This window comes from Rousettus aegyptiacus, unplaced genomic scaffold, assembly GCF_014176215.1.
Source record: "Rousettus aegyptiacus isolate mRouAeg1 unplaced genomic scaffold, mRouAeg1.p scaffold_m13_p_8, whole genome shotgun sequence".
NCBI lineage: Eukaryota > Metazoa > Chordata > Mammalia > Chiroptera > Pteropodidae > Rousettus > Rousettus aegyptiacus.
The window spans coordinates 99,695,476-99,716,471 of record NW_023416311.1 but is presented as its reverse complement, the minus strand read 5'-3'; the positions used below and the strand labels follow the sequence as shown (position 1 = coordinate 99,716,471).

At 31.8% G+C, this 20,996-nt stretch overlaps 2 pseudogenes; one reads left to right on the top strand and one right to left on the bottom strand.

Annotated features, from left to right (window-relative positions):
• Positions 1-2,247: 2,247 nt before the first annotated feature.
• On the top strand, positions 2,248-2,366 carry LOC118607294 (annotated as a pseudogene).
• A 13,040-nt stretch (positions 2,367-15,406) lies between these two features.
• LOC118606979 lies at positions 15,407-15,523 on the bottom strand (annotated as a pseudogene).
• Positions 15,524-20,996: the final 5,473 nt, after the last annotated feature.

The following is a 20,996-nucleotide window of genomic DNA, read 5'->3' as shown; positions in this document are numbered from 1 at the left end:
TTTGTGTTATTTACTTTGTCCTATTTTTCTTGAATATAGTTCTCCTGGTATTTTTTCAGAGAATTGGCTTCTATCTTAATCAGTGGTCTTCTTTATAAGAAAATGATGATGTTTTTGTTATTGTTTTCTAATATACATATTAGAAAACATATATATGTGTATACATATATATATATATACTCACATTTATGTATATAGAGATTATATGTAATTCCAAATTGGTAAATGATGAATAATATATATATGAAATAGGTTATGCAAAAATGAAAACCTATTTTAAGAGTTTTAAATTATAAAATAAATCATATATATGATTTATATGTGTATGCATGCAAAAAATAAGAGAACTTTGACTCTAAATCAAAAAATAACACAAATACAATTAAAAATGGCCACAGTGCAATAAGGAATATAATAATGTATACTTGTTTTCTTACTGATTTCTCTCTAAACATGCATTTCCCTTTCTCAGTGTTCCTCTTTTGCCTCTATGAGGTGAGTAGGAGGTCAGACTAGCTTACATTTAATACCCTATTTCTGAAAATTTTTTGGCGATTTAGTATATATTTGTCTCCGCTGACCTGCCTCTGTGTGTAGCTGCTGGGATGCATGCTATTACTTTTTTCTCTTTTCTCTTTCGTTTTTGAGATTAATGCCAAATGAATTATGTAGGGATTACAGACAATAATGATGGGATCTTGTGCTTTCTCCTTTTTAATCTTACTTCTCAGCTGTTTCTGCTTTTCTGTGCTCTGAAACTCGGATAGCAACAGAGCTGACCTTTCTACTCTCACAGCCCATTCCCATCCCTGACCCTTTGCTTTCTGATATATTAATGCATTGGAAAGATTGCTAAAACTTTAGAGGTGTGGCTACTGTTAATTTAACTAACAAAGTTATCTCTATTTTCATTTATTTATTTTTATCTTTTTCTAATATCCTTTTCAAAGAAAAATCTGTATAATTCATAAATTTAGTAACATACACATGACTATGGAAAGGAATGTGTCCACTATTTACCTACACACCATCCTTCATTCCATCATTTTTAGCCAAACTATTCACCCACAGAGCTTAGTAGTCCTTATCTCTAAAGTGCACAGAAAAACAGATGGGAAGAAATGGATTCATTATTTTAAAAGGTGAAAAATGATTATTTTTTTATATATGTCTGTATATGATATCAATATTTATAAAAAATGCTAGGTACATGACAACTGAGCATTTTAAGATTAATCGAAGGAATAATTTTTAATTTATTTATAATAAAAAAAATCTAATGTTCTACGTTTAACAAGAGAATGTATCTCTACCTGGCATTTGCACACACTGGTGCACAATAAATTAAAACATGTGTATGAATAAATTGATAATTGTGAAATCCTTGTTACTTTCGCCTCAGTTTGACTAAATCGGTTGTTTTGTCATGGTAGAGGCGTACCCTGAGTGCTACATTAAATACTGAGTTTTTGAAAATATAGAGAAACTAGAACCACACTTTTTAAAGTTTAGTTCCTTAAATGCACATTTTACTTTTTCTATAGAATAAACATCAAAAGTTTGGGAATTGCTGAATTAAACAGTTTCTCTTTTGCGATCATTTCATCAGACTTCTAAAAGACTGGAATAGAATCCCAACAATGGATTCAATTTCATCACACAAGTGGACTTTCATTTGATCACTTGAAATTATTTTCACTCTTTTGACTGATAATCATAAATTAATAGAATTGTAGGGAAATTTCATAAGTTTTTTTTTTTTGCTTTTAGCATAAATTGTATGTCATTATTTCTAATTAGGTATTTATAGCCAAAAATCTAAAGTAATATTCCTTCCATGCTATGAGAGAAACTGATAATACATGGGTAAGCACAATTATGAAAACGATATCATAATTTTAAATATGTAGTAAATAATGTCATTTCATATTTGAATAATTATAAGGCCTAAATGAAAATTATAAACTATAATAAAAGTGTAAATTACTACCTAATTATTAGATAGTCTGCAAAAATACATAAGGAAAGGGAGTGTTAACCCACAGCATACCAAGAAAAATGGTCATTACCATTTTCTATCTTAATTCAACATACCAATACTTTTAAAAAATATGTCATACTATGTATAATCTTTTAGAAGCAGTAGAGGGGTAATGAAAAGCAGTTAAAACTTTTCCTAAGATTATTAGGAAAACTTTTTTGTATCAAGCAAATCCTGGCATTTAAACATCGCTAAAGACAAAAAGAGTCTATGGCCATGCCACCCTGAACAAGCCCGATCCTGTCTGATCTCAGAAGCTAAGCAGAGTCAGGCCTGGTTAGTACTTGGATGGGAGACCACCTAGGAAGACCAGGTGTTGTAGGCATAAAAAATATAATATAATATAAAATAAAATAAAATAAAATAAAATAAAATAAAATAAAATAAAATAAAAAGGGATTGTAAGCTGACAAGTTCCTTGCAATTTGTGAGGTCAACCAAGGGTTGATGCTCCTAAAGGATACAAACATAGAGGATCCTTTTAGCAAAACTGGATGTTACAGATGTTTTTAAAAATATAATGTGTGACAAAGTCTTTCTTATTGAATGACTAATCGAATAAGAATATCATATTTTCTTCTGTCCTTCAAAATATATAGCCTACCTGATATTTCATTTTGAGAAAATTCATCTAGGATATAATCATTTGAAAAGTCATAGTTTAAGATTATAGTTTTATGATCAAGTTAACCATTATTAGTTTCAAGATGAACTGTTCATTCTACTAGCCACTTGTCACATGTAGCTATTTAAATTTTAAATAAAGTTAAGTAAAATTTAAGAATTTAGTTCCTCAGTTCTACAAGCCACATTTTGAGAACTCTATAGCCACATATTATTGGTAGATGCCATATTTGACAGCACAAACATAAAATATTTTCATCATTACAGAAACTTCTATTAGACAGTAGTTTACAGAGTATTTTTGTCTCTTAACATTTGTCTTCTGAGTTGTCTAAAAATTGTAAAATCTTTTCGTCTGTCATTTTTTTCCCCTTTTGCCATTATGGTTGGAAAAAAAACTTTATTCTTAGCTTTGTTCAGTAAAAGCTAAAAGTGATTAGACTGGAAAGATAGTCTATTACCTACAATCGTTCCTAATATTACAACTCTGCTGTTATGTTGAGTTTTTTAAAATTAAAAAATGCTTCTCTTAGAAAATGATATAACTTTGGAGTGCTGACTTAGAATTTTTCCTCTTGTTACTACCATTTCTTTTGACTGCGCTTTTATAATATAATTTAAATGCTATCGTAGTTACTTTTGTCTGACTTTTATTATATTGTAATATTCTCATGCATATTATTTTTACATCTCAAATACAGTGTCTTACTTAAAGTGTTATTCCTAAATAAGTCTTGGAAGGAAATGCATGAAAGAGAACAGAAAAGTAAAAGAAAAAGAGAATAAAACATAAAACAGTTTTTTAAAGGAAAATTCTTTTAGATTTAGCAATAGTCTGCAAAAACTATAGGCATGTGGATACAAATAAATCTAACCACTCGTTTTGCAAAAGAAGAAAATTGTATCAAAGATGCTAGGAAATTTTCCAAAGGACGTTAATTAATTTCTTATTACTGTTGCAACACCTTACCCCAATCTCAATGACTTAACACAAATTTATTACCTTATAGTTCTTTAGATGAAAAATCTAAAATGGGTCTAATAAGCTAAAAATCAAGATTTTGGCAGTTATTTTTTGAGTCTTAGTGGAGAATCCATTGCTTTGACTTTTCTAGCCTCTAGAGATTATAGATTTCTTCCAATTTTTTTTTCATTTTTTTAAATTTGTGGCTGTCCTGAAGTCTTCAGTATACACTGAGAACTAACAAGTCCACTTTCGAATAACTCCACAGCTCTTCATAGGGGCTGCACATAACAGAGCATTCCCAATTTTTCCCTTTATACTCGGTAATCACCAAATACATATTTGCTACTATTTTTGAACAAATTGTTATCTGTTAGATTAATTAGCAATGAAAACTAAAATATTTTACCTTCTTTTAATTTTTCTCTACCATTTTTCCTTTCTTTATGTAAATCAAGCTTCTGACCTATAATTTTTTTCTCTATTAAAGACTTCTTTAAACATTATTCGCAACAAATTCCCTTCATTTTTATCAGAAAAAGTCTTTATTCCTCCTTTACCTAACAGGATAATTTGCTAAATGTCGAAATATAGATTGGTGTTTGCTTTTCTTCCAATATTTTAAATATCTTTTTTCCATGGTTTCTGAAAACAAGTGCAATGTAATTCTCATCCTTGTGCATCTGTAAGTACAGTTCATATTTCCCCTCTCTGGCTTCTTTCGTGATTTTCTCTTTGTCTTTGTTTTTTGCAGTTTGAATATGACATGTCTTGGCATGGATTGGTGGTTATTTTTCCATGGCATTTCTGAGCTTCTTGAATCTATGGTATGTAGTCTCATTAATTTTGGAAATTTTTCAGCAATTAATAATTCCAATATTCTTTTTAGTTTTTTTCTCTGTTTTTCTGATATTCTTGTTATTCATATGTTACACTGTTTATAAGTACCCCACAGTTCTAGGGTATAATCTTTCTTTTCATTCATTGTCTCTTGTTTTTCAGCTTAGAAAATTCTTTTGATATATCCTTTAGCTCACTGACTTTCTCGTCATTTTCAATATACTGATGAGACCAAATGGCTTTCTTCATTTCTTTTATGTTTTCATCTAGCATTTTAAAATTATTTCTCAGAGTTTTCATCTCTCTGCTTCATTTACCCTTCAATTCTTGTATGTTTTCCACTTTTTTTCATTTCAGAGCCCTTGGCATACTAATCCTAATTATTTTAAATTCCCAGTCTGATAATTCCAAAGTCTCTGACATACCTGAGTCTGGGTTCTGATGCTTACTTTGTATCTTTAAAACTATTTTATTTGTTTGTTTGTTCTGTTTTGTTTGCCTTTCAGCATGTCTTATATTTTGTTGAAATCAGACATGATGTATTGGGCAAAAGGTACTGAAGTAAATAGGTCTTTAGTGTGAGGATTTATGTTTACGTGGTGAGGGGTTGGGCTGAGATCCAAGAGACAATAGCAGTAGGTGCCAGAGGTTAATATTTACTCTAGTGTCCTTGTTGTTGTATCAAGTTTGTCTTCTTAAATGGAGCATGAGCCTTTCAGTCCTGTTCGATGTAATCCATTATTATAGGATTTTGTGGTGAGATGTGAGGGCAGGAGGAGTGTTCTGTAATTCTAAAATTAGGTCTCAATCTTGTAGTGAACCTGTGCTCTGGGGCTGTGACTTTCATAAGTGCTTCTCAGTGTTTTGTTTTGTTTTATTATTATTATTATTTATTTTATTTTTTCCTTTTTCCTCCATAGGTGAGATAGGAAAGCTAGACAGATAGACTTTTCCTTTCTCAAAGTTGGTAGATTCTGGTAAAATAGTTACTTTCGAGGGTAGTTCTTTATAAGGAGAACAGAATGTTCTGGAATATTTCAAAATGGTTACTTTTTCTGTCCCCCTGCAGGAAACATGAGTGGATCTTTCTCTGATCTTCATCATGAGAACCCGATAGAGCCCTTGAAGGTAAAACTCATGATTGTGTGCCATGTCCCCAAAACTTGATGTCTTTAAATATCAAGTTAGGCTACATAGAGCCTTCAGCATTGTCAATAACAGTTAAAGTGTTCCTATGGGCCTTGGATCCAGCCCTGGGTTTTTGTTCCTGGCTCATAACAGAAAGCTGTGAATATTGTTATCTATCTCTCTCTCTCCGCAGTTTTCAAGGAAGGCGTTTATACTTGATGTCAATTTTCTCATAGATCTAAGAAAAGTTGTTGATTTTTAGTTTCTTCAGCTGCTTCTTTGTTTTGAGGAGGGAGTGAGAACTCCCATGCTCTTTACTCATCAGGCCAGAAACTGAAAGTAGAGACCTTTGTCCATCTTCAAAGCCAGGAATGGCTGGTACAGTCTTCTCTGAGATTAGCAAGTGAACATCTTGAGGGAAGCCATTATTCTGCCCACCACAGCCCCAAGCTCATAGATCAAAGAAATAGAATTGTAACATAGGTTCTCTTTATCCTGGTCTATACTCTCTCTTTAAGCACCTTTTAAACTTATTCTCCCCCTTTCCCTGTCTCTCCATCTGTCTCTCTGTCTCTGTCTCTGTCTCTGTCATGCTCTCTCTCGCTCTCTCTCTCTCTCTCTCTCTCTCTTCATCCTCTATCTCTTCTCTCCCCCTCTCTTTCTCAAAAACATTAGCCATGCAAATATTTTCTAATTTAGGTAACATTTTTTGTATGCCATGATTTCTATTGTCACTATACAAATATAATTTCAATTTGGATTTAGTATCTCTGCCTAAGATGATATAAAATGTCCTAAAATTATACCTAGCAATAAACATCAAAATTCATATGGTTCGCCCTTACCTGAAGGCTGTGCTTAATATATTACAAATTGATTTAGCCCATGAAGCCACCTCCCTCTGTGAAATGAAAAACAAAGTCACTGAATATTGGAGCTTTGTAAACTATTATTATGAACATTATAGAGATGAGAAGATAATTAAAATAAACAATGACTATTTTACAAAATAGAAACATATGTGACTGCTTGCATGCTACCAGGTGTATAAACTCGCATAAGTTCAGGTACTGTTCTGTTAAACTCTATTGGAAGTAGCATCAACATTTCAAGTGGCTTCAGACACTTTCAGTGATTCTTATATAGAAATTCTCAGTAAACAATTTAATATTATTTATAAAAGTAAAAATAAGTTTTCAAAGCAAATTCCCTCAAAATAACATTAATACAATCTGAAGTTATACACGATTTTTTAAATCTGAAAAATAAAAAGGACTAAATTTGTCTAAACTGCTAATAAATTTTGAATTTTTTTTGTCTTAGGCATGAGCCCCAAGTCTGGGTCAATGGATATTCAATTTAAGTTGCCATCTGCTAGATGTTTTTGAAACTGATTTAGTATAAATATGTATTTAACTGTGTTTTAGTCCTCAAAATGTTCATAACACAAAATCACCATTTTGACTGGCATTAATTAGAATCTTTGTCAGTCTCTGCAGAAAGACCAAAAATTGAACATAGCAACGATTCAACTCAATTAATTGCCTACCATGATGGACGTCTAGCACCAAATTCAAAGGGCATCTTCTACTTCTTTTTCTATGATGGCAGTTTTAAGGTATTAGTTTCAAATAATTCATTCATTGCCAACTCTGTTTTAACAGAACAAAAGGATGACAGAGGTAAGAGGGCTGAAAGAAGTTATTTCTGACTATAGCTAGATTGTATGGCACCAGCCACACAGATCAAAACACTGCTTCTACTGGTTCTAGCAAGCAGATATGATTCTCTACAGGAATTATATATTTGAATGTAATAGACTTACAGACAGATTGAAAAATTAATTATTTTGAAGAATAAATTTAATTGCACATGATCTATATTTTTAGCAAGATGCTATAAAAATAAAAAGTATAAGGATATATATTATATACTATTTCATAATTTTTATGTAAAACACACTTAAATATGATTTATAATTATGTAAAAATCTATGTAATTTGAACTAACATAATCATATTTATACTGTAGAAAAAGCAGATATTGTATCCTTATTAAATTCTATAAACAATGTGATAAATCATATTCTTTTGTAAAAAATATTAGATATGCAAAATATTAGATATGCAAAATAGAGAACAATAAAGAATAATCTCTGTACTGTCAGGAGTAGAACAGCTATTTTAAAATGTCTTAGATCTATTAAAAGTATATATTATAAATATTATAATCTAAAAATAATAATAATAGGATTAAGATAGATTATTTCATGCGCTTTCAAGTATAAAGAAAGAGACACTACCAACTATTAGTTGTGGTTTCTTTGGAAATATGATTTTAAAAATTTCAGTTATTATGCTTTTTTTTTGCAATATGTATATCATAGACATATATCCTCTTAGAGCTAATTAAATAAAGGTGTAATTTATTTTATACAAATCTTTATTGTATATAACTCCTCCATCCAAACACTGGACCAGTTTTAAAAATTGTGTTCCTATGGCAGACACAGGACTTATAATATCAAAATATTAAATCTTATAAATGCTTGTTCTAAGTGGTAGTAAATATTTTATAGCTAGACTAATGTAAAGAAAGTAATTTGACATAAGGACTGAATGTAAACTTAATTAAGTTCTTCATTGTCTATTCTGTTATCTCTAAATATCTTCTATCTATGTATTTTAAAAAATGGGGAGGTTGTTATAAAGGTAAAATGAGAACACATAAATGGAAGAATTATGAATACTGGTGACAGTGTGACTTTTGAGACCCTTTATAGTCTTACCTCAACATATCTCATTCTGCAGCTACATCTACTATTCTTGTCCAGGTAATTTCCTCTAAATTATGGTGTTGTTAGCATTAATATAAAGGACAGAAAACCCAGTTAAATTTTGAATATCAAATAAACAATGAATACTTCTTTTAGTGTAAGTTTCTCTCAGATATTGCATGGGGCAAGCTTACATTCAGAATATTAAGTAAAGTAGAGTGGAACAGAATAGTGTTCATCACATATGACACTTGGGACATAGTTAAATAAAAATAATGCTAATCATTTGTCAAAAATTCAGAGAGATTACTACCTTTGTTTTCTTCTAGAAGTTTTATGATTTCGATTCTTATATTTAATTCTTTAACTCATTTTGATTCTATTCTTGTATATAGTGTAAGAAGGTGGTCCAGTTTTTTTTTTTTGCATATATCTGTCCAATTTTCCCAACACCATTTATTGAAGAGACTGTCTATTATAAAGTACATATTATAAATATTATAATCCATTGTATATTGTATATTCTCCATTGTATATTCTTGCCTCCTTTGTCATATATTAAGTGAGTGTATAGGCATAGATTTATTTCTGGACTCTCTATTCTGTTCTATTGATCAGTATATCTGTTTTTATGCCAAAACCATGCCATTTTGATTACTGTAGCCTTGTAGTATAGCTCGATATCAGGTAGTGTGATACCTCCAACTCTGTGCTTCTTTCTCAAGATCATTGTGGCCATTCAGGATCTTTTGTGGTTCCATATAAATTTTAGGATTATTTGTCTATCTCTCTGAAAAAATGCTATTGGTATTTTGATAGGGATTGCATTGAATCTATAGATCACTTTAGGTAATATGGCTGTTTTACTGATGTTGATTTTCCTACCATGAGCACAGTATATGCTTCCGTTTATTTGTATCTTCTTCAGTTTTTTTTTTTTTTTTCAATGACATAATTTTCTGACAATGAGTCTTTAACCACCTTGGTTAATTTAATTCCTAGGTATTCTATTGTTTTTGATGCAATGGTAAATTCGATCGTTTTCTTAATTTCTCATTCTGAAAGTTCATCATTGGTATATAAAAATGAGCTGACTCCTGAGTATTTATCTAAATAAAACCAAAACAATATTTTATAAATATCTGTGCATCACTATGTTCACTTCAACACAGTTTACAATAGCCAAGATATGGAAGCAACCTAAATGTCCATCAACAGACGATAGGGTAAAGAAGTTATGGTTCATATATACAATGGAATATTACTCAGCTATAAAAAATGAAATCTTATTATTTGCAATGACATGGATGGAGCTAGAGGGTATTATACTGAGCGAAATAAGTCAGAGAAAGATAAATGCCATATGATTTCACTAACATGTGGAATCTAAGGAACAAAAAAGAACAAACTAATCAAAAACAGACCCTCAAATATAGAGGACAGTGGGGTGACAGCCAGAGGGGAGGGCAGAGAGGAGCTGGGAGAAATCGGTGAAAGGTTAAAGAAGTAGTTGATAGACGGCCACACGGACGGGAGCACGGCATAGGGAGTACACTCAGCAGTAATGCAATGGCTAAGTGTAGATCCAGAGGGAAGATAATCAGGGCGATCATTTCATAAACTATATAAATGTCTAACCAATGTTCTGTGTACTTGAAACTAATAAATAATAATAATGATAATAATAATAATTATCAAAAATTCAAATTTCACTAGGTGGCTAATACTTTTATTTACTAAATCCAGCAACGTTAGCCATTGCAAATTTGATTAGACTTGGAGCTATTTTTCTCAGAGTCTTTATCACTATATATAGATTTGGCCAAATAAAACCTTGAATATAATTTAAATGTGGGAAACGAAGTGGCCACTGGTACTCTGTAGGTCTGTGAAGTCAGATATGGTAAGGAACAGAGAGCTGCCTATTGGGCTTTCAGCTGACTCTCATTTTCCTTGGCTCAGCATTAAAGTCTGTTTTGACTGCTGATCTTACAGGAGCAACAGTGGCCCCAGAAGTTTGGTGGTGGCGAGAGCCTCCACAGACCTCTCTAGGAGCTGGCAAGGGCTTGCTTGGATTCCCAGCTTCCCCTGCAAAAGCTCTGATTTACAGATCTGTGTTATGCTTCTTGAGGTCTCATTAGTTATTCTTTGAGTCTGCACATCCAAATGATCTTTACTCCCCGCTTCTCAATTACAGAAGATCTAATTCATGCGATATCCATGACTTTTTTAAAGCTCATCATGTTCTTCATCTCTGACTTAATTCAGATAACTATGGATAAGGGAAGTACCAACAATTTTATCTGACTAGTTTATTTTAGTGAAAATTGGCAAATGTTGCAATGTGCTTAGTGGGTATACTACCTCCTATGGGTTACATTTTATAACTGAGTAAGCCTGCCAAGACTTGAATATACTTACAGTCTAGAAATACCAGCGTTTCACTGTAGGAAAATTTTGCTCATGATTTTTGTAAATGATCATCTTTCTTCAAATTCTTTAGCACAACTGTCAATGCGTATCATCGGTAGACATATAGGATGCATTATTCAGCACTACAGTATTCTGGATAGTCTTGCTGCTTTCTAGGGTATTTAGTTTACAGTGAAAGAAGGATATAAATGAACTTATAATCATGACCCTTAATTGCTCATACATTAAAAATAAAGATTTGGGTCGCTCTACTGAGCAAGGATAGTCACTCCACTGAGATGGTTTCTCAGATAAAAGGGAATATGAAATTGGAAATAGATGAAGAAAGTTGTAAATACCAATTATGGCCACATTATCTGTTGTAAAATTGGGAATTTTACTAATTACAGATATTTATTTCTTGCTGCCAGTCTACTTGTATATTTACTAAGCAACTATTTTTCTTTCCCTCCATCTTAGTCCTATTATCTAACATATGGATCTTGTTAATAGAATGATATTTAGTTAGATTTCACTCGTATAACGATACGTGGTCTTTAAAATTTATTCATCAAAAAACATAATATTTACTGAAAAATCAGTAATCAAGGAAATTTTCAGTATGCAGTATTTTAACAAAATCAATAGTATAGTTTTGCTTAAAATATTCTGTTGAATTTTTAATGAGAAACTTTCTAGAAAGTAGAGAAACTTTGAGAAAGCTGTATACTGTTTCAAAAATAGAAATGACTTATAATAATTTGCATGATTGTGGCAACTGATATTTGATAAATAGTAATAAATTCAATTTAGTGTTAAAATACCAAACACTAATTTGCCTTTAAAACATACAATGTAATTAGATTAAAGTATATAATGATATTATCTCATCTATCCATTCTTTTCTCCAGTACAAAATAAAGCTCAGACTATCTCAGAGTGCTTTGTAAAATAACATAAAATAAGTTAATTCTTAACAAAAATATCATGGGACTAAAAGCACTATAAATAACTACTACTTGATTACCAAAATTACAATATAATAAAAGGCTTCATAATTGTAATTTTTCATAGTATATGCCAATTAACTTTTAAAAAAATCTATTTCCTGAATATATATATATGAAACTACTTCTAATTTTTTCAGTCCCATTATTTTCTGATTTAAAAATGACAGCTCTCTTAAATTTTAAAATTGAAAGCTGACTACGTATTAAATATATACAAGACTTGAGAAAAGCCTATTAACCCAATCAAGTAAAATGGTTCAAATATGAAAATATATTGTATAAATATATTACTAAATTGCAGTTGCTTTTGGAGTTTTAAAGACTTCAATCAGACTTCAAACAAAGACATCACTCAAGATGACATTTTAGGAACAAAATAAAGATTTAGATAGCCGCCAATGAGCATGTGTTAATGGCAATGATTTTATTCCAGAACTAATCTTTTGAAAGTGTACTTTAACAAATGTATATCCTGCTTATTATAGTGTTATATATATTTTTAAGCGTTGATAGATTTAAATGTTTTAAGAAAGGTATTAAGAAAATTACATTGCAGTGCTGAAAAATATATTTAAGATATACTGTGAAGTACAGTAAAAAAAAGTACTGGGCAAAAAATCAGAAGCCATACCTTCTGCACATTCCCACAGAATTATTAACTGTTTTATTTTGGATAAGTCAAATATCAAATGAGATTAATATAAAATTTAAATATGATAATTAAGTTGGTTTTCATATTAAATGCTTAACATTATTATTCATAAATGATATCTTAATTATTTGCACATAAACTTACAAAATGCTTCTGTAAAGTAAGTTAAAATTTGTGACTAAATACTACCAGATATATTTTTAAGCTGATTAATTATATATCAAATATCATAAGCATAACATTGGTAACTGGATATAATTTAGCTTGTACATACAAATTTAGCTCTGTGCATACATGATGGAAAGACTCATAATTTGGTATTAATTTTGCAATTGAGTCTAACTCTTTCATTATTTTTTAGATACAGTGTCCTGAACTTTTAGGATTTTAGAATAGAAATGACTTAATGTACCATCTCTAAAGTCTAGCTGATGAAGCTTAACCTTTAGTGGCTTTCATGGACATAAGATCATTCTTAAAATTGTGTTTTCTTAAATTGGACCCTCGGTATTTCATAATTTTTAGGCTTCAAATACTTATATATTTCTAGCTATTTATATACATTTCCCTTTGTTCCATTATGTGTGTCTATATGTGTATATATGTATGTAGATAATTGTTTACATACCTATATGTTTGTGTGTATCCTTGTAACAACATTTCCATCTTCATCTCCATCTCTGTCTCTACCTCATTTATCTATATATTCTCTCCCAAGAAAAATTTTAATAGTCCTAGTCTGATTAGCTTGTCTATCCCAAATTTTATGGAGTGGGGCAAATTGTTTAGAAGCTGCATTACAACTAAAGAATTGAAGAAGAGAGAGAGAACTCTTGGAAGAAAAAGTCTTATTTCAGATGATGGTTGGACAGACCAAACACTTGAGAGGAAAAATACCACACGTATGTTTGGAAAACAGGGCATGAGTTGGTACCAGGAAATAGATAAGTCTAGGGAGAAAGCAGAAGCCAAACCACAGGAGCATCTATCTGCAGAGGCTGTTGGATTTTATGGAAGTCAACAGCAGAACTGTATAACAGCTTATGGATTTTGTCAATTGAGACCCCATGAATAGAGTTTAAGGAGAAGAATAAGCCTTGTTTCTGTCTTGAAAAATTGGACGTGTAATGTGCTTTTCATAGTGAGACAGAGGGAACAAAAGACAGATGTAAAGATAAAATGACACAAGGAAATCTAATTATAACAATTCATTTTGCATCTAGAATAATAACTGTATTGTTTGGAAGACTAATATATATTTTACTAAATATTAAATCGATAGTAAACTATTTAACATAGAAAATATTTGTAATGAATCAATCTTTCATTATTTCGAAGTTATTTATAAGTATTTTCCAGATTTATATTTTGTAAAAGGAATTCAGCACAAACAATATAATTATCTCATTCTAGCTTTGAAAACTAATTTCATCTTGTAAGAATAACAACATTAGACTTGTAAATGAAGAATACATTCAAATGATGCTGTCAAAAGAAAATACTTTCCTACTGTTAATTAAGTGCTTTAACAAAATTTAACATTTATAAAAGTATGAAATAGTGACCTTCAATTGACATGACTGTAGTCTTATTATTCAAAACTATAGTGTTGATTTAAGGAATTTAGTTTGATAAATGTTTGTTAAATAGAGGCATGGTGTTTTCCCTACAAATATTGACTTGTTTAAACAATATATGGCTGGAAAACAATTCTTGTTTTTCCTGTGTTAAGCTAATCACTCTGGATGCTCTTTGTGTGTGTGCGCACACGCATGGTACTTGCATTAATTTCTTTATAAAAGTAAAACAAGTTATTTTAGAATGTCAACAATAATATTCATTTTAATCATTTTTAGCATTTTCATCTTTCTAAAAATCTGACAAATGTATTCATAATTTTCAGAGCTGAGCAATTTCATATAATTTTGTCACTCATATCATTGTTCATTTCACATATGTATGTTGTTCTAGTCTATGATCCAGTATTTATAGATTATAGAGATATAGCAATGAACAAAACAAAGAAGAAAAGTTACAGTTACTTTTTTATGCATCGTATGAAATGAATTTTTTTTCCATTGGATCCCTTATTAGCACATCATTGTATTTCTAAATTTTTAGTGGTTGCCATAGTGTTCATAATACATATTTTTTAACTAAACTAAGCCTACCTTCAAATAACACTATACTGCGTCATGTATAATGTAGATAACTTATAATAGAGTAGATCTAATTCCTCCCTTCCATCCCTTCACATTGTTGTCATTCTTTTTCATTTATCTATGTGGTATAATTACTCATTATATTGTTACTCTTATTATTTTTTAAAAGGTTATCTTTTAGATCCCTTAAAATAAAAAAGGATTTTATTTTATCTTCATTCTTTCCTCTTAAGATGTTCTTCTGTCTTTATATAGAGCTGCATTTTCCAATCTATTTCATTTTCCTTCCCGTCAAGAAGTTCCTTTTATCATTTCTTGCAAAGCAGGTCTGTAAGCAATATATTCTTTCCATTTTTGATTTTCTAGAAAGTCATTTTTTTCCTCCTCTTTTAAAGACAGTTTTGTTGGATATAAAATAATAGAGTTTAAATATTTCACTCCACTTTCTTAAATGTGTGGTTTCTGACAACAAGTCTTCCATAATTTTTGTCTTTGTGCTTTTTTTTATTTTCCAATTGTTCAAGATGTTCTCTGTGTTTGGTTTTCTGCAGTTTGGATATGATATGCCTGGGTGTGTTTTTGTTTTTTTGTTTCTTTGTTTGTATTCTGCTGGGCTTCCTCTGAGCTCCCTTGGTCTGTAGTATGGTGGGGAATTTGGTCGTTATTATTTCAACTATTGCTTCTGATTTCTTCTCCTATCTTTTCTTTCCTCTCCTTCTGGAGAAGTTACACATATGTAACAGGTTTTGAAGTTGAACTGCAGTTCTAGCAAGAGCAAGATTTTTTTTTTTCTCCCACCTGCAGCACCCAGTACTCCCAGGTGGTCTCCCATCCAAGTACTAACCAGGCCTGACCCTGCTTAGCTTCTGAGATCAGACGAGATTGAGTGTGTTCAGGGTGGCATGGCCATGCACTGGAAAGAGCAAGATTTGATGTGAAGTTGTTTCAAGCCTCTTTTGTGTCACATCTACCTACATCCCACTGACCAAAACAGTTTTCATGGCTGAGCTCATAGACAAATGCTGGGCAGGATGGTTCTCCCATGGAGGAAGGCAAAATAATGTTGTATTATTAAGAAGATAAATCCAGGAAGGGGCAAAGAACTTACATCACACTTGTAGTCTCTCAGACTCCATTCTTGATAGCACTTGCTCTGGAGTTTACCAACAGCTCATGTAATTTGGGCTCATTGCTTTCTTGCTGTGCTGTCATAAATAAAATCATGGACCAGTCTCAGTATGTCCTATATCTCTCTTGCTTTTCACTGTCACATTTTAGATTAAACCCAGAGTAGTCCCTAAAATATGAATTTACCTTCATTTTCATTTTCGTCCTTATTTGACAATTTAGATTTATTTATGATTTTACTTTGGAAATAATTTCCCTTAGAATTCAAACTGCTTTTTTCATCTTCTTCCAATGTCCAAGTTTCTGATGAGAAATATAATGCTATTATTATTTACTTCACAGTGTAGATATACTAGATTTCTTTCTCTAAGTCTTTAGGCCATTTTTCAAAACTTGGAATTTCCAAAAATCGTAAAAATGCATTAAATGTAGGTTTCATTTTCTTTCATTTTTTTAATCTACTGCTTTTTTAGTTTTAGTACCTGCATTGATAATCAATATGTTTGTTCAAAAACATTTGTATTATTCTACAGTTCTCACTCTTTAACCGATACTGATTGTTCTTCAATTTTGTCTTCTATATCGATTTTTTGTCTCAATATTTTTGCTTATTTGGCTTTTTGTTCTATGCCCAGAGCAATATTCTTGACATTTTTCCTCCAACTGCTGTATTGCTGTATTTTGTTTGTTTAGTTAGTTTGCTAATTTTAGGAGTTCTTTCTGTTCAATTTTCCAGTCGTTCATTTTTCCAGGCCTCATGCTGTGTTTTGTAGGTAAAATATGGTTGAAACTGAGGACAGTATAACACATTTTAAGGACATTATTATGTTTTACTCTCTGAATTGTCTTGCTAAATATTTAATTTTTTATATTCTCTGCTAAATTATCTGTTTTTTCTTTTCCCCCAGAATATTCTGATGCTTGATTGCCCACGTATCTTCAAAAACAAGGGATTTACTTGAATTTTTCTGAGTAGATGACTGAATTTTCTTTGCTGTTTTATATTTATAGCTATTCTCCCACCAATTGTCACCCCCAAGTAGGAAAAGAAAATAATTAAAAACTCTTCATTGGATATTGATACTGGCAATTAGCATATTACATTATAGGGTTGATAAATGGTTATAAGAAACTTATATGGAGAGAGTTTACCTAGAGTTGCCATAATCTATGCCTCTAACTTGTGGGAATATGCTCAGATATTTTACCCAGTTATAAAATAAAGCTGTACATAGGTGTTTGGTGATAGAGTTGTTTCATGGTAGGCATTTAGCAACTTCACCCCCACTGGCTATTTCTAGCCTTCATTTTATTTTCTGCCCTCACTACCTACATTATATTCAAATTTTCCCTGCTATTCTTTTTGGCAAATGAGTTTCTTCTTCTTGGTTTCACTTATTCTACAATCTGAATTCATTTACTCTGCCTCAGTGGTCAGCATCCTTCCATCCTAATCATTTGTCTATTCATATTTTTTTCATTCTTGTGATATTAATCCTATCAATTGTTTTTATTTTATTTAAAGAAGATCTCAGAAGGAAGAGAAAATAAAAATGTGATGAATGTTGGCTGCATAGAACTAGAAATCAATGTGATTCCTCAGTTTTCAATGAGTTATGGAAACTGGTACTGCTTAAGGGTTTAATTGTTTAGCAAAACTGCCATATGAGCATTGTGATCGATTTAGTATGGCATTATATTTCTTTGCTTCACTCATCAGTGACTTTTGAGCCACTGCCTAATTAGATACAAAGAATGTAACAGTGGTTCCCCCCCCCGCCCCCGCCCCGAGTCAATAGGCAGTTATAAAATAACTGCTTTGTTTCCATACAGTGTTGACATGCAAAAGTAATAGATATTTATTAATCACTTATTTGTCCAAGATTCTGAGTAAAGCACTTTACAAACAATACTTTATTTAATCCTCATGTCACCCTTTTGAAGTAAATGATGTTATTATTTCTCTTTTTCACAAGAGGACACTAACATTCACCCAGGTTGATTCGCCCATGAATGGCAGAGCTGGAAAAGAATGCTGGCTTTTCTTTCATCCCAAACTGTGTTGTTAGTCAGTTTCAAAATGTTCAGACTGATTTCAAATAATACTTAGGCTAGAGAAAGATTCAAGAAGATAAAAGATAATCGTTTAGCATGAGTGTTGCTTGTTTTCTGCCTTCTCTAATTTCTGCCTATTTATTTATGCCCTATTATTTCTTAGAGGAATAGAGAATGATGTTTGGGCTCCCAAAGCAAAAAGCATCCGTTTCTTTTTCTTAGGAGAAGCAGAGCCTGAGAGAAAGTCATCATGCATCATTTTCTTGAAGATAGGTCTATACATTGATTTCACCTTAGGAGTCAGAATTTTTTTTTTTCAAAAGAGGAACATATCTGTACATATTGCGATCACAATAGGATTCGATCTTTCCTGAAGGAAAGTTAACTACTCAGAAATAGGATTTAAAAGGGCAGATTGAGCATAAGCCTCCACCACATTTTATTAAATATGACTATGTCTTATCATTTTAGTAAATGAGAGTGGGACGGAAGTACATTATCAGACCAGATATTTTGATGAATTTGCGGAAGATGGAAAGTTGAAGTGAATGACTGGCATTCAAAGCAGAGACAGTAAAGAGGCCATAGTCCATAACATTTATAGATGTTTGTAAAACATGGAAATATTTGAGCTGAGGTAGCAAGCCTTTTTGCACTGTCTTTATATCATAAATAAAACCTGCCAATCACCACACCATGCTTACAAACATAGAAACTTTTGTCAAACTCCCAAGCTAGGCAAAGACCTGCTGTAAAATATATCAACACAACTGCTGAAGAAATTCGCATAGTTTCTTACGCTATTTTAAGTTCTCATTCATAAATATGAATGGACAGTAGAACTTATCAGATATTTAAGGAAAATCAAACCATAAATTTAAAAACAAAACAACTCAAATGAAACATGAATAACTTTCGTAATGAAGAGCCAAATCAAGAAATAGAAGAAAATTTTAAGATGTTCTAATTAGCAATTTCAAAGAGATTCAAAAAGATATTGAATACATAAATTAAATAAGCTTATTATGAAAAGAAGAAATGAAGTTATGAATGAATTTTTAGATATTGAAAATGTGAGTGTTTAAAATTCTTAATAGAAGGGCTAGAGGAAAAACATTAAGGAAATCTCCCAAATATAGAATAAAAACAAATAGGAGTAATATTAAAGAAACAGTAAAGACATGAATTATTAATTTAGGGGGGTTAACATTCATCTAAATAGGTATTGCAGAAAGGGAGAACAGAGAAAATGGAAAGGAGAAATTTTTCAACAAAATAATAAAAGCAGTTTTCCTGGGGGTGATACATGTGACTTAAAATTGCAAGAACTCACCTAGTGCCTAACAGAATTGATCAGAAAAAGGTATTCAAAGATAATAAAATACTGTACCTTGAAGAAGCCTGGAAAACCCCAGAATTATAAGAGGTAACCTAAACGTTTTTTCTCTTTATGATTTTTCTTTTTTTAAGGTTTTCAAATTTTTTTTAAATTGTAGATAACATTCAATATTATATTTGTTTTAGGTGTACAGCATAGTTTTTAGACATTTGTATAATTTACATGGCAGTTCCTCCGATAAGTCCAGTACCCATCTGGCACCATACATAGTTATTATCATGTCATTGACCATATTCTCTGTGCTGTGCTTTACATCCCTGTGACTGTTTTTTAACTGTCAGTGTGCCCTTCACCCTTGTTACCCAGCCTCCACCATCCCATCTGGCAACCTTCAGTTTGTTCTCTAGCTATGAGTTTATTTCTGTTCTGCCTAAACTTTCCTTTATTTTGTTATTTCTTTCATTTATTCATTTGCTCATCCATCATTAATGAGTGGCATACAGTAGATATAAAATGGTGAATAAAATAGGAAAATTCACCACATCATTGAAGGTTATACTGCGTTTTAATGGCAGGAAAATGCATGTAAACAAAGGTACAACATAATTGTATTCGTCCACTAGGGCTGCCATAAAATATTACCATAGAGCTTAAACAAGAATTTATTTTCTCAGTTCTGGAAGTTAGAATTCCAAGATCAGGGTGCTGGCCTGGTTGCCTTTTGGGGAGGGCTCTCTTCCTAGCCTGCAAATGGCTACCTTCTCCGTATGTCCACACATAGTCTTTCCTCTCACACACTCCTAGTTCTTCTTCCTCTTACTGGGTTAGGGCCCCACACTCACAACCTCATTTAACCTTAATAATCTTCTCAAAGATCATATATCCAAATATAGCCACGTTGGGTGTTAGGGTTTCAGCATAAAAATTTGAGGAGAACACAATCCAGTTCATAGCAATAATATTAGGTTGGATGAAGCAAAATAGAGCATGGAACAGAGTAGGGGAAATGTAGTGGCAAACATTTTATGTAGTCATAATTGCAACATCCTATGATCCAGGGATATTTGAGTAAGAGTTTGTGTGAAAAGAGATAGTTGAGGAGATGGGGGGTAGAGTACGCCACATGAAGGAAGCAGTAAGAACAAAGATGGGAGGGAGAGAATGAACTTAATTGTCGGAAAAATAGGAATAGAGCCAAAAGGTTTGAAATACATATATTGGTAGTGATGTTGTTGGTGCTGTGGCCAAAAATAACATTAAAAGGGGATTTGTAGGCCAAGATCAAGAGTGCATTTTATAATGGAGGAGTCATTACAGGGCTTGGGCTAAAAAGCATCATCAACTCTGTTGCGTTCTTTCGACATTCATTTTAGTTGCTTTATAAACAATAAAGTGTAAAAATTAGATTTTTAAAAATAATTCATGCGAGAGGACAAGTCCAGATGCTAAGAGAATTCAAGAAATACAAGAGGATTTTAAAGTATTCTAATTACTAGCTGCAGAGAGATTCAAGGCACTATCACACTCATAAGAAATTGAAGAAATCACTTTACAAAGGAGCAACGAGAGAATAAAAGAGAATTTTGGGGATTTGAAAATAAGGCTGACTAAAACCTCTACCACAGAAAGAGAAGAGACACTAGGGAAGGCATATTCACCTTACCACGATGTGGACATGACAATAACATTTCTCATCTGAGAAAGAAGTGGGTGGAAGCGTCATCTACCAGTCGCTGTTCCAGAACGTGTACCACATCCTGCTAGTTAGCAGCAGAAGAGTACGTTATGAGACCAGAGGATCCCACCGACCTCTACTTATTCGTTTTGTTTCCTTGTACATACTTCCTTTGTTCTTACTCTGTTTT